This window comes from Poecilia formosa, unplaced genomic scaffold (genome assembly GCF_000485575.1).
Source record: "Poecilia formosa unplaced genomic scaffold, Poecilia_formosa-5.1.2 Scaffold80, whole genome shotgun sequence".
In the NCBI taxonomy this organism is placed as follows: domain Eukaryota; kingdom Metazoa; phylum Chordata; class Actinopteri; order Cyprinodontiformes; family Poeciliidae; genus Poecilia; species Poecilia formosa.
The window spans coordinates 1,607,042-1,608,893 of record NW_006800019.1 but is presented as its reverse complement, the minus strand read 5'-3'; positions in this window follow the sequence as shown (position 1 = coordinate 1,608,893).

Sequence of the window (1,852 nt, the reverse complement as noted above, 5' to 3'; positions counted from 1 at the left end):
ACCATCTCACTCTGCTGCTCACACATATTACACACTATTTCCTCCAGGACAAACATCTGCAAGAATCAAATAAGAGCAGATCATCACTGAGTTGTTTCATTTCCTTTATTAAATGGTAAACGGCCTGTACTTGTACAGCTTTTTATTGAGGCCAGAGATCCCCAGAGGGCTGCGCACATTATTCACTCATTCACCCATTCACACACTGATTAACATCTTTCATACTTCTCACAGTTCTCTAGAAAACACCCGCATTACTTATGTTCATATTAGCACGTTAACCAGTTACCTGTATCCGGAGCTGTTTCCGCACCAGACAACTATGAGAAAACATGATGCACAGGCCTTCTTTTTTTTATTTTATTTTTTTATTCTGGTTAATATAAAGCTGTGCTGATTCCAGGGAGCAGAGAGGCTGGATGTAAAAACTGTCTCAGAAGAAACTTATCAGTGTGATCTTCCTGCGCAGAGAAAAACTGGTTCTGCAGAAAAACTAGACATTTAAACAATAGCTGTGTGAAGCACTGTAGTCTTTTTCTCTAAATGCATTTTTTTTAAATGTTACAGTAAGAATTTGTTTAATTTCTTAGATAAACATTAAAAGTTTAAAAACAATGAACAAATTAGCACATTTTGCCACTATATAACTTGTAAGAAAATATTCAACAATGTAATATTCACTGTATAGCACCTTCTCCAGTATCCATTTTCTTTACACCCTTGTCCCTCGGTGGGGTCGGGAGGGTTGTTGGTGCCTATCTCCAGCTAACGTTCCGGGCGAGAGGCGGGGTCACCCTGGACAGGTCGCCAGTCTGTCGCAGGGCAACACAGAGACAAACAACCATGCACACACACACTCATACCTAGGGGCAATTTGGAGAGGCCAATTAACCTGATAGTCATGTTTTTGGACTGTGGGAGGAAACCAGAGTACCTGGAGAAAACCAGATGCACAGGGAGAACATGCAAACTCCATGCAGAAAGACCGGGGCTGGGAATCGAAGCCAGAACCTTCTTGCTGCAAGGCAACAACTGCACCACTGTGCAGCCACCTTCTCCAGTAGCAGAATGTAAATATATAGAAAAAATGTCAATGTTTTAGAAGTGATTGAATTTTGGCAATTTTATTTCTGCTACATTTCAGTCAAAATGTAAAAAAACAAAACAAAACCTAACCCAATCATTTTATAAAAAGGGCAGAACACAAAGAATCACCGCTGTTTCATAACTATTTTACTACTTTATGTTGATCTATCACATAAAATCTCAATAAAAATCATCAACGTGTATGACTGAAATAAAACAAAATGCGGAAAATTTCAAGGGATTCGAATGCTTTTGTTCCTTAAAACATTTTTATTTTTTATTTTTTGGTTTTAATTAGGTGAAAACCAGCTTTTCGCCTTTAATTAAAGGTTCAGTCACAGCGACATGTCATTTGAGAGCTGCTGCTGCTGCTGGGATCACATTTGTGGTCTGCTTTGCTTCAAGGTGATGTCAATGAACAAATAATTCTCCTAAAATAGTCCAGACGTGCTTAATGTCTTTTTTCTTTTTTTTTTTCCTGCTCGTATCAAAGGATTGTCTGTGACATAAACTGTTTATGAAATTAAAGGATTGAGGGGGGGAGGGGAGGGGTTGGGGATCTAAATTAATTTGTTGCATATGTGTGTATGCATGTGGTCACAGTTTGATAGCCAGAATCACTTCTCACACAACTATTTTCTCCATATGCTTTATCATACTAATAGCCGTAATAGACATAGATGAATGCGCTGAACGGCCTTGCTGCGAGTCTCACTGCCAGCCGGGTTATAAATGGAAGCTTGTGAAGACAGATCAGAGCCACCAG